This window comes from Eleginops maclovinus, chromosome 16, assembly GCF_036324505.1.
Source record: "Eleginops maclovinus isolate JMC-PN-2008 ecotype Puerto Natales chromosome 16, JC_Emac_rtc_rv5, whole genome shotgun sequence".
NCBI classification, from domain to species: Eukaryota; Metazoa; Chordata; class Actinopteri; order Perciformes; family Eleginopidae; genus Eleginops; species Eleginops maclovinus.
In genome coordinates this window covers 8,861,804-8,874,414 of record NC_086364.1, presented here as the reverse complement: position 1 = coordinate 8,874,414, position 12,611 = coordinate 8,861,804, and the positions used below count along the sequence as shown (strand labels likewise).

General features: G+C 39.1%; 1 long non-coding RNA gene across 2 annotated transcripts in view; it reads left to right on the top strand.

Annotated features, from left to right (window-relative positions):
• The window catches only part of LOC134878752 (uncharacterized), a 38,789-nt gene extending 28,243 nt beyond the window's left edge, over positions 1–10,546 (top strand). For both annotated transcript variants that reach the window (XR_010167719.1, XR_010167720.1), the window contains exon 5: positions 10,235–10,546. This is a non-coding gene — a long non-coding RNA (uncharacterized LOC134878752). The remainder of the gene's footprint in view (positions 1–10,234) is intronic.
• The last annotated feature ends 2,065 nt before the right edge of the window (positions 10,547–12,611 follow it).

Below are 12,611 nucleotides of genomic sequence, written 5' to 3'. Positions count from 1 at the left end.
GAACAGATAACTAGTCGATAAGGTAGGAAACGCTGGAGAGCTTGGCAATACATACAAGACAATCTGGCAGAGGACAAGTGAGAGTGAGGTGGTAAATATACTGTGGGACTAATGAGGAAATGAATAGCAGGTGGGGGAAGGCGGAACCTGAAATGACAGGAGATTTTATTATGCAAAACAGCTTTAAGTGTGTAGAACTGTAACAGTTTTCTTTTATGTAAATTGAATCAAAGTCAATCAAATAAATAACAAGATTTTGTCAAAATACAGAGCCTTAAATGATCTGAGAACACAAAAATGGCCGCCTTGTGGTTGGTTTTTCTGACATGGAGCTAAGACACTGTTTTAAAAGTAAATGCCTGGTAAATATTATCCATAGGTAAAAAGTACAATGAGTGCTCCCTTGGTAAAATTTGGGCGTGCTAATGCTCCCCACTGGATCCACAAAGCCCAAAGACCATACAAGTTAAATATTGTTAGCACTGGTAATGCGTATGCCAAATGTTGTGAGTTTGCAAGCATCCATAAACACTAAACCTGTTTCATGACGAATGATGCATCGCAGCAGAAGTGCCAAACCTGGCAAATGTGAAGGTCTCAACGTTGAGCTGTGATCTTGTTAACCTGCACACAGCTGTAAGCCAAAGTATGACAGTTGTATCTTCTCGTTTTCAGTTGGTTGCGCTAGAACTGATTTAAAAATTGGACCATAGGTAAGGCCGGGTAGCTTATCAAAAGTGGGAAATATTTGAAGAGATTTGATACTGTACAATAAAATATTTAATACGATAAGAACATTTGTTCTAATAACATCCTTTCTATGTTGTCAGTACTCTGACCCTTACACCAAACAAATGAATTAACAAGAACCTAGGAACATTAAGCAGCAAACAAACAGAATTCAATGAACAAATAAATAATGTATGAATGGGTCTCAGACTCTTAGCATGTGGATGGAAGTGTGTGCGGGTATCAAACACAATCTGTTCGCCAGTAGTCTCTATAGACAGAATCTCCATAAGGTTCGCTCTCCTTCTTTGGTTTATTAAAGGGCAGGATGGCATCTTCACAAATAATGGCTTTGTCTAATCACTCATCAAATTGGGGATAAAACAGGAACATGTGCTTGTTGTGCTCTGTCTGATGAAAACATCTCATAGGGGAATGTCAAAAGCAGTTGGCAAGGCATAAATGTTGTGTTTTACTAAAAAATATCCTAAAGCTGGTATGTTCAAGATAAAAGGATTAAACACACAAACACTTCTGCTGCTTTCTGGCATTATTTGCCAATTGATTCTATCAGAAGTGTTTTAAGTGCCAATTTAAAGGTATTTGGTCTGTTGCTCCAAATGCTATTTCCTTAAGTATCCTATAACATGGTTATTCCTGTGAAGACTTTCTTTCCACTTTGAAAAATACAACATGGTGATGAAAACATGTACACTATTGACCTTATTGGCCCTTTTTAAACTGAACATAACAATGAAAAATGGACTCCATTCAATTTCTGAATTAACATGTACAGCTTTCTTGCTGATCTCTGGGGTACTGATTCTTTAGGTTTGGGATATTCAATTAACACTTAAAGAGGTAAAGTTACTAAAGGAAAGGTCTTCGTAAAATTACATTGGACATAAATTAGATCCTACAGCCTACAGCCTATGCCTTTAAAATAGAATCAACACTGTGCCTTCCCATATAATAACAACAATAAGCTATTTATTCTCAATTTTCAAAGTGTGATTATTTTAAACTAGTGACACTTTGGACTTAAAAGAATAAATTGAGTCCTTTTGCAATGAAATCAAGACGTACATTTCTAGTCAAAGAAAACAACCATAAGAAAACGTTTAAAACCAGCTTTGAGCGGCCTCAGTTTCTAGGCTTCAATAGCATTTTAGTAATTCTCATTTTCATGTGTTTGGAAATACTTGATTGTATAACTGTTCATAGCAGATGAGGCTGACTTACAACTGTAAGTTGATACAAACATGCTCATGGTGTGTATAGTGTACTTTGGTTAGTATAGTGTACTTTGGTTAGACCATGCATCTGTCCATACCTCCTCATTCAACAGTGTAAAGTATTTAAATTACTATACAGTGTATTTAAATACTTTCAATGTATTCCACATATGTATATATTTCCCATCCTTAAATCTTTAGTGTTGATATTGTAAATATTCTTCTCTCTTTTTGCACTATTTTATTTATCTTATTCGCACCATGTATGTTGAGTTGTTGGAGGAACATGGGACATAAGATTTTCATTGCCAACATATACGTTGTATATGTGTGCATATGACCAACAAAACCTTGAAACCTTGAAACCAGAAGGAACGGCTTGCAGTCTGCAGCCTCTAAAGAGCAGGCTCAGTTTCTCCATGCTGTCGTCTCTCTTTCATCTCTCTCAGGCTGTTATTTTTTCTAACAAATGCAGGGTAAAACAAAAGCTTTAATTTCTTTAATCGAGAAGAGCTATTTCTGTATTAGCTGGACTAGCTGTGCGTTCTATAGCGTTCTATCTGACAACGCTTGGGAAAGATTATTTATTCTCAATAATGAATCAGAAATTGATCACAGGTCCAGATAGAACCGTCACTTGTCTGCTTTAAGGCTAAGATTCACAGTGAGGAATTGCTCATGAAGCGCCTAACTGTAGACTTAAATCTGCCAAGATCGCGGCAAAATCCTGCGAAATGTACTGGAGCTGCCTGCTCTCCGTTTCCTGGACAGTCCAGAGAGAGATGTGTGAGTGGGCTGCATATCACAGCCACCTGCCAAACACACACATTCGGACATGGTGGATGATATCATGAAGGTGGCACCGTAATATATCAAACACTCATATTCTGCTGGTGAAAACACACAAATCAGGAAAGGAAAGAAATGAAATGTAAAAACTCTATACGACATTACAACTGTACAGCAAAATGCTCCTTGAGTCTTTCTCTCTTAAAAAGCTTATTATATACATGCATTCAATGGGTGGCACCAACATACCTTAGCAGCTTAAGAGCCAGGTATTTATAAGTAGAGACTAAAAAAGAGTCTAAAAATGGGAATAATATGGGACTTGCATCTAAGGAAAGCGAAACAGAAACAACAAGCCATACAAACATAAAGGTGATGATATATCAAGGCGGCCAAAATAAGGTTAATACATGTTAATTACAATTAAAGTCATGAATGGGCAACAATCAAAGTTAAAAATCATTTTAAGCTGTTGATTTGGTCTTTGCATGTGTAGTTGGATCTGATTTGATTTACAGTCACTGCACAACCAATCAACGATCATCATTTCATAAGATGCTTGATGTGATTGGTGCAAGGCGGAGTGACATCACCTTTTTCCCCAGCTGAGGCCTGTTGAACTAGATCAGTAAGAAGAGCATAGGAATATTTTTTAAATAATCCAATGTGTAAAAAACATATCTGTTAGTGTTCATTGACTTGCTCATAGTTTGAAATACATGTCAAGGCCCAAGTTACTTGGCTCTCAAAGCTGGCAGTTTGTTTTTTGTTTTTATGTGACTGAAATGTAGGCTGTTGACAGACTTTACCCACTTTTTGACCCCACTGTCATATTCAATTTTAATGCAGTCCCGCAGTGCACTGTAGGTTTTATGGATAGCTTGTGGACTTCTTTGGAAACTGCAAACCAGAAAGGTCCTGTCATGTGCTTCATTTCAAATTAACACCTTCTGAATAAAGCCTTAGGTCTGATGGATATGCTGCTTGAATTAAATCAATGTCTCTCAATGACTCTGAAGATGCCAACAGTGCTTGTCTATCCAACTGTAAACACCAGTTAGCGTGTTTTGATTGGAAGACAACAGTTCCTTATTTACTAACTTGAGGTCAAACTATTTCTTTATTTTAAGTTGTGCCTCTAATGCTACAGCATCAGCAGTTTTTGCATCAGTAATTTTTCTCAGTTGTTGTCACTTTACTGCTTACACTGTAAAAATGATATATTTTGGGGTCTGGTTGCCATTCGTCACATAGTGCTGCTCCACATTTGTCACTTTTTTCTGTGTGTTTTCTAAGATGTCTATCTATAGTTATCAACATGAACTATTGCCATTCTTTATATTCACCTGAGACACATTTGACACGTGTTCTATAAAAGACTTTATAGCAGTTGTTAACACTTAAGTAAAAGTACCAGTACAACAAGAATAATAAAAAGTCCTACATTCTGTGACTTGTTATATATCACATTATAAGATATAAACAACAATGGGTAAGATGCATTTGACTGTTGACCTGGTTGAGGTGGAGCTAGTTAGTGTACTATGGCAAAAGATAAATAGTTTTTTTCTCCAGATAAGATTAATAATGGGAAGTGAAGCTTTCCACACGAGTTCTGTTTTCAGACTCATTCCTTTTTTGTCAAATATTGTAACATTTTCACTCTAAGGGTCTCAAAAAGGATATTTAAAGAGGCCTTATTATGCTATTGGGTTTTTTCATTTCCTGTAGTGTGTTAATAGGTTTTTGTGCATGTAAATAATATGCAAATGCTAAAATCTCAAAGTTCCCTCCAGAGGAAGTTTCTCCCGCCCCCTCCTGCCTGAAACTCCTTCAATGGACCCCTAACATAGTGACATCACAATGTAACACTTGCTTTTTGTAGTGGCTAGCTCTCCAACAGATTGTACATGATAGGTTAAGGGGTAGGGCATTTCTATACGGTTGACCAATCACAACTGACCCGGCCAGCTAACCAATCAGAGCAGAATGGGCTCTGGACAGAGGGTGAAAAGAGGTGCTTCAACACAGGCAGTATGAGAAAAATAAAGAGCTTTTTGAACATTAAAGCATGGAGACATGTCACGGGAGAGGAAGAATTCAATCTTAATCTGTAAACGATTGCTCTCGAGTAGTAAAAACCTCTGTGAAAAACATGTACTGCATTAAAAAGTACATAATTTTAGTACAAAAGTACAATTCTCAAGTAAATGTACTTTCCACTTCTGTCCATTACCTTTGTCCTGAACTTGTTTACAACAACTTGTGTGAAGTTTGAGTGTGGCCTGTGGTGCTTGTAGATGTTTGTTCGTACCGTGGAGCTGAAGCTGCATCAGGCTTTGGCTTTTGACGGCCTGTAGGTCCCCTATGGGGCCCAGCAGCAGAAGCAGCAACAGAGTGAATGCTACTAACCCTTCCTGCTTCCATTAGAGACAGAAACTAGAGGATTACTGCCAGGGGCAAGGCTAATGACTGTCATGGCCACAGAAAGCCGATTTACTGAAACTGTGGCAGGAAGGCGTGAAGCCAAAATCTCCCACTAAGACCCAGTGTGAGGGGCCTTAATAAAGGAGACTCTCTGCTCCATCGTCCGCTTGTCTTCGCCTTGAAACTTGTAAAATCACCAAGAAGTATGTAATATATTCACCTATTGTGTTCTTTTTCTAGTTTAATCAAAAAGTACAACAAAACAAATCCATAAATAAGTGAATTGTAAATAAAACTGCTTCACATATCAACAAACCTGATATGAAAGAGTGGCACAGCAGAAATAAATGGACCCACCAATCATAATTAATCATAAGACACAAATCACTAAAGATCATATGGTTAATGAGGGGGTGGACACAGACGATGTTACAGTTTCAGTGGTGAGAGGAATGTGATAGATGCGTTTAAATGTTAATGCTGTTTGAGGCTCTGTGCGGAAACTCTACAGCGTTCATGTTGCCAGTGTATGGGTTTGTTCTAGCAAATAAAAGCTAACTAGGACTTGATAATTCAAATAGAGGACATATGATGGGGAATTTGTGGGGGTTATACATAAGGTGTGTGTGTGTGTGTGTGTGTGTGTGTGTGTGTGTGTGTGTGTGTGTGTGTGTGTGTGTGTGTGTGTGTGTGTGTGTGTGTGTGTGTGTGTGTGTGTGTGTGTGTGTGTGTGTGTGTGTGTGTGTGTGTGTGTGTGTGTGTGTGTGTGTGTGTGTGTGTGTGTGTGTGTGTGTGTGTGTGTGTGTGTGTGTGTGTGTGTGTGTGTGTGTGTGTGTGTGTGTGTGTGTGTGTGTGTGTGTGTGTCGTTAAAGAGTAATCCCTAGTGTGAAATACAGCTGAATGCCTGCTGCAGGATGCCTTTATATTCCGTGCGACACCATCGAGAGACACTTCAGCTTGGTGACATTTAAGAATATCTGATCTGAAGAATTTCTTATCGTTTATGGCTGCTTCTATTTTTCCCTCCTCTTTCGCTCTCTTTCTCTTCCACCCTTGCAGTTGTCCTTCGCTGCTCCTATGCCTGTCTAAATAACATGCACACACACATCTTCACACACACACACACACGCCGGGCATTGATTTGGCTAGTTCAGAGAGTACAGGGGCAAGGGAGAGCACTCATGGTGAAGTTTGTACAATTGATCTCTGGAGGGCTTGGGATGCAGGACCTGCTCTTTTTCTTTCTCAGACTCTCACACAAACTCTTATGCCCGCTCTGTTGGTCCCTTTGTTTCCCTCTGGCTGAATATGCATTTTCTGGATTAGAGTTAAGGCAAGGAAGAAGAGGAAAAGGGAGGACATTGCTGTTCTGAGTTGAATAAAAAGTATTTTCCCAGAGGAGTTATTTTGATTGACTTGGCAGTAAAACTTATAGACAATATGTGTCAACTTGCAATTTTCCCTTAATTATTTAAGAGAATTCATGATGAGTTTTTTAAAAAAAAAAGATAGTTTTACTGTGTCCCTGCTAGCTGGACGTACAGTCTCCTTTTTTCTGCTTATTCACTCTATTGAAATATATTTTCTCATCCTGAAACAATGTCTTTAAAAAGCTATAATCAATATTATGGACTAAATCACTTCTGTTATGTAAAGGTCTCCATTAGTGGACCCACAGACAATTGCTTCCTGACTCTGCAGTTCCCCCCAACTCTACAGAGCTTTATAGCGTCGTTCAGCTCAATGCTTAGCAACTCAACTGTCCTGGTTTGCTCTCATAGCATCGATTTGGGATGAAACGGGTGAAAAGCTCTACAGGCCAGCTGTATACTACCGGCTCAGCACCAAACAGCAGACCGAGAAAGTTAACGACTAGCTGGCGAACATAGCTGAGCATTTAGCTGCTAGAGAGCTAGAGAGTTTGCAGTTTTGTAATAGCATCATGCATTTATTGAAATTTTAAAAATAAAATTCAACCAAAAAAATACTTAACATATTTTATTTTACTTTTATATAACAATTAATTATCATTATTACATCAGTCACTTATTACTCAACCCCTTATTTTTCAATACATTTGTGCACACAATTGTCTTGTCTTTTTAGTGGTGTTTTTTTCATCCATGATAAATACAAAAAATCATAATGGATACATGACTTAGAAACTCAAATAGGGATACCAAACTAAAATATTTCTATACTTTTGATGCACTTGAATTCCTTCTGTAATTTAATTCTATCAGTGGGATGTAACGGACTGCTGCAGCTGAAATGACCTTATTCAGCCTCCAGACTGTGTTCAGGGAACAGACAGAGACTCCTTCACTGCTCCGCGGCTGAGTTGTTGCTAACTTCGGGGCTAACCTCCACTTCACAATATTCAGCTGCTGGTAAACACAACTGGGAACTCTGCTTGGCTCCTGAGAAGCTGCAGCAATTTGTTTCCCCCTGAAAAACTGTACAGCAGCTCACACTCAAAATTGACTTTTACATTCCTTTAATTATTTTGACTGAAATTGCAATTTAGATATAATTCATCATATTTGAGGGATTGATCATTGGTGACGATCTTTACCCAACAAAGATATTTTATGAGTGTGTAAAATATGGTTTGTATGCCGGGACTCGAATTCAGCACCATACTTCTACTTTCAGGTTAATAAAAGAAAATAAATACTTACTCTCATATATGTTTTAATGTTGAATATTGGAATTTTTTTTTCTTTTTTTCTCCAATTTATATCAGGCCATCGTGTTGTTCATTGTTGTTTACTATCAGTCCAGTAACCGTTTTTACCGTGTTTTTTTACAATTAGAAATAATAAATCACATGCTGGAATGTATTTGTGGCCATCTGATGTCTGACTGCGTTTCCTCTGAGATCCTTGTGTATTTGTGAAGGAGGAAAGTCTGGCGATGGATTAGGGGTGAGCAGCAAACTGCCAAAATCTGCACAGCCTGTCAGAATTTGGAAAAGAAAGAGACAGGAGAGAAAAAAATGTCAAGAAGGAGACTGCAAATGAGGCTTGTTTCAATAAGGGGATCGATGGGGATGCAGGGAAAGATGTTGTGTGCATTGATGATAAGTGTCCACAGGCAAACACAGGAGGGTAGGTTACAGAGGGGGATATACAGTATATGTTGGGAGGGCAGTTTAGAAAGTGTGAGAGAGATGCAGATAGTGGCCCAGAGGCTGTTCAGAGGAAATTGTTTCTTGACACATTTTTTCTACAGCACTGGTTGTTAGAGAGGCTTCAAAAGAATGTTTCCTAATGAACAATATGCCATAGTGTGATTGGATAACACACCTTATGTGTAACACATTACAAAACAAACCAGATTTGTGTTGTACGGAGAGGATTACGGCCACAAATGAAATCGTGTCCCTTTCGTAACTCATTTCCATTCCATCTGAAGCCATGCTCGTGATTTTTACTATTTTAAGTGGGAAGTCCCCACTGGCTTAGTGATTATTTTTTAGGATGTTTCCCTTTGTCTCATTCAGTTCCCTAGCCAGAACTTTTGCAGGAAGATGGGATTGTTGGGGACAGCCCTTCAGCAGTTGTCCATGTCACACTGCCTTATGGGCAATCACTGCAAGACAAATAATGGCAGGACCAACTACTGTCATCCCTCTATTTATGATAACCTTTATTCCAAAGGTGTGTGAACATGGCGCAGCATATTAAATGCTTGCATACATTTAAGAAGTTGTGAAGCAAGATATGCTTGGTATATCCACAGCCTTGATGTCAGCAGTGTTACTCTGCTCCTTTTCTCCCTGCTATCAGCTCATATGTTGAGAAGACACTCGCCCTGGGTTTACGGAACTGCTCGGAGGTTTACCCTCTCGCCTTGACGTAATCAGTTGCCGTTAGCCTCTGAGGTTTGATCCAACAAAGGCTTATGGTAGGCTAGAGAGCAAGGTCCAAATGAGCCAACACTTTAATGAAGTAAACTATAGTGTGTATATAAGGACATTGCCGGCTGTCGAACAATTGTCTATTGTTTTTCAAAGGGTGAGATAGATATTCAGACATTTCTTGATAGCTGTCACTGCATGTTTATCAGAGTGCACTGATGTCTTCACGTTGACAATATTAGACAGATTGGTAGCCAGAGTGGCAATTTCCTTTTCTTTTTTGTGCTATAGGCAGTAGGAGGAGATGTCTCAAATGTTTGTCTACTCTTTGCCATTCTACATTAAAAAATAGTCACACCAGGGAGACACTGAGCCATCATGGCATGTCAATTTTGGGATGGGCTCCGCGATGAAAAACAACAGGAACCATCCTGTCTTATCATCAATACAGAGGAGACAAATGATGGTTGTTATCGGGGTCCACCTGGCTCTTTTGCTTGTCTTGTGGTAGTTTTTGCATCACTATGACTCCAGGAGAAGAAAACTTCCTTAATCGTGTTGCAATGACATAGACATTTTGAGTAATTTCAGGGTTTCATATTGTCGGAGAACATGCCGATTTAATGCGTAAAATTGGTGAGTAAGAGCCAGGATCAGGTGCAACATACCATTCCTTTTGTGACATCACTATGTAACACTTGCGCTTCTATTGGCTAGTGTTCCAACACATTGTACATAATCTCTAAGCTGTTGGCCAATCACAAAAGAGCCGTCCAGCTAACAAATCAGAGCAGACAAAAATAAAGTACTTTTTGAATAGGTAAACTAACAGTGGTGTGTGACAGTAGAGGCACAAAACACAAATATGAAGCTCAATAGGGCGTAATAGGGCACCTTTGAAAACGGACTGAAAAGCTTCGTATTCTTAATTGTTTTGTAGTCTTTACTTTTCTTATATTTATAACATTTAGAAGCATCTTTGTCAAAAACACTTTCTTTCCTCTGTGGCTTTTTTTGGCAAAGACAGTGTTGTTGTTGTTGTTGTTTTACATTCATTATTTCCCAAAAGTAAAATGATAATGTAGCCCCTTCAATTGGTTCTGTCCTGTTACTAATACTAATTGGGTTTGCTAATTTCCTATTATGTAGAATTGAAGCCTTTAACAAAATGTAACACCAATGTTCTTTTAAGGTAATGCCTGCTAAATGAAGATGGAGACAAGCCCTACACCCAAAGATCCTCTCCTCTCCATCTACTGTCTGCAGTGGGGCTCTTGAGGACGTTGTTCACACCGAAGCACATCCATCTTGTTTTTATCCGAAATTACTCGCCGTCTTTGATTCTCACTGCCTGTGTAAATTAAGTGGGAGTGAGCAGGCGGGAAAGCGGTGGGCTGATGGATGTTATTGGAGGTGTTGCATTGATAATCAGACACAACAAGATACTGGGTGAGAGGAGGTGAGAGATAGAGGCAGGAATAGGTAGAACGATAGTGATGTCTCTGTTCACAGGCTCAATGTGCCCTTGAGAGGAGGGAGACGGAGAAAGAGATGGAGGAGAATGTTGAGCTGGCGCAAATGTAGTAGTGATGTCACTTTGGTTTATCTCCATCAGTGCGTCCGCCTGGCCAGAGGCTATTCCACATGTGTGAGCTGAGTGAAACTCCATGTTTACGAAGGGATAAACGTTTGTAGCACTCTCCATGCCTACTCTCGCGCCTTCATTCTTTTCCTCCAGCCGTCCTCTGGCTCTCCATTTAGGAAGTGAGAAAGTACACATCTTTATTTATAAGTCATGGAAGTCCCGTATCTTCCATTTGGACTGTTGGGTTACAATAAGCGCACTCCTCATTTACTTTTTCCTGTATTCCCTCAGGGCTTCTCAGTCACTACTGAGGGAAGAATATGTTTTCCTGAATAGTTTGCACCGTCACCATGACAGCTCCAAAACATCTGCACGTCTCTGCCTTTCTTAAATGGGATAACTCATGGACCTCTCTGGGATTTTTAAAGTGTTTGTGTACATACATTTAGGTATCTGGATCGCCTAACAACCAAAAAACTGAAATGAGACAAAACAGTCTGTTTCTTTTGGGCTGCCATGGTAAAACAAATACTGAACTCAACATTCGGATTAGACTACCATTCCCGTGTCTCATGCAGGCTCATTAGAAATAATTGCCGCTACCAACTGCTTGGGAACTACTATGGGAAAATGCGCCACATTTTTCGCACAAGCCAAATAGAGCAGACTTTTTCAGGATTTGCGCTTAAAGAGAGAAATGCAAAAACAAATAGTAGAAAAAAATTATGTTTTTGAACTTTAAGACTTGGAAACATTTTCAGTAGAAACCCCAAATACAACTAAGAATGTAAAATTGAGCATGACTTGTTTCCTCTAACAAAGTGCCCTATTCAGCAGCACTGCAGGTTATGCTTCATTACATACAACGAACAGAGCAACACTTTGACAGGGGACTGGTTGCTTGGAGGGGCCAGGCTGTTTGTCATCCCTGAGTAGGATCATCTCCACCTGCTTAAATGTTTTGACTGGAGGAGGAGTACAGGGGAGGAGGAGCAGTGGAGTAAACTATGAAAGCCAGGTACATGCCTGAATGATGACAGTGAGGACTAAAACGATGTTGTTGTTTTTTGGGAAAGCCTTAAAGTATGTTGAGAGAGGGGATTTGATTACATTCTTGATATCTAAAGGAATTATCACTCCATATTTGGGGAAACATAACACTTTGAGAATTTAAAGACCCAATAAAGTATTAAAAAGTAATCCACATAGGTGACATTTTATCTCGCCTGCCATAGATGGTAACAAAGGTTTTTTTGTATGTGGTTTGCGCTCATTGGTAAACATTATACATGTACTGTATATACTACAACTGATATATGTTCATTATATTTCTCTGAATTATTGTTAAAAAATACTGAATTTAATTTGGTAAACACTTTGGAAACCCTGGTACATATATCTTTGAATTGACTACTTATTAACTACCAACATAAAATAAAATATATATATTTCCAGGCTATCTTGGGCTGGACAAGCTTTTTAAAAAATGGCCTTTCCTCGGGATTCTTTAAATCTTGGTACAGTCGTTGTTTGTACATTGAAAGTGAGCTTATTTACATTGCTGCGACCTCTCATTGTGGTGTGGACAAGCTCTAACAGGGCTAACTTTTCCGAGTTGGGAAGTTGAGTTGAGGTGATGTGGGATCAGGCAGAGAAGGGGAAGCATTTGGTACTTGTACAGAAGGTATTATACACACCCTGGTACCCTGCATGCAAGAGGAAACACACTGAGCCTATGAGCTTGACTTTATTAGATCCAGGCATAAAGCGATGTCAGTTACAGCTGGCGTGCAGACTTTATGTAATCACACAGCCTCAGACAGTCTAGCACATACAAACACACACATACACTCTTAAACAAATCTAAACCTGCATCTTCTCACTGCAGTTACTGTGAGTGAAAACCATGTGTCTGCAATTTTGGTGATAATTTAGTTTTTGTTATATTGGTCACAGGACTACACGCATGACATAATTCTTTAAC